The following is a 400-nucleotide window of genomic DNA, read 5'->3' on the forward strand; positions in this document are numbered from 1 at the left end:
TTTGATCTCTCTGGCCTCCGCCCTTGGCCGAGGCCGCTGGGAACACCGGGCCACAGCCGCACAGCTCTCGGCGACCCGCTGGGCGTGCAGAGCGCAGAGGCAATAAGCCCATTAGGATGCCGGCGGGCCGCTCGGTTTGAATGAACGGGCCCAGGGCCGCGCCCAATCGGCGCCGGTACCTGCTTAATATGCATGAGGCCGGCGACCAATGGCCAGGCGAGGAGGCTGTTTTAAACGGCGGCGCCCGCTGGCCAATCAGGCGGCTCTCGTGGCGGCAGCTAGCGCGAGGCTGGGAGCCCGAGCCGCGCGTCGTGCCCTGCGCTGCCCAGACCACGAACAATACAGGTACGATCCACACGGCCCGCGCCCGCGCCGGCCCGCAACTTTCCGCGGTCGCCCC

This window comes from Orycteropus afer, unplaced genomic scaffold (assembly GCF_000298275.1).
Source record: "Orycteropus afer afer isolate SDZICR_OR568_19922 unplaced genomic scaffold, OryAfe1.0 scaffold00519, whole genome shotgun sequence".
NCBI lineage: Eukaryota > Metazoa > Chordata > Mammalia > Tubulidentata > Orycteropodidae > Orycteropus > Orycteropus afer.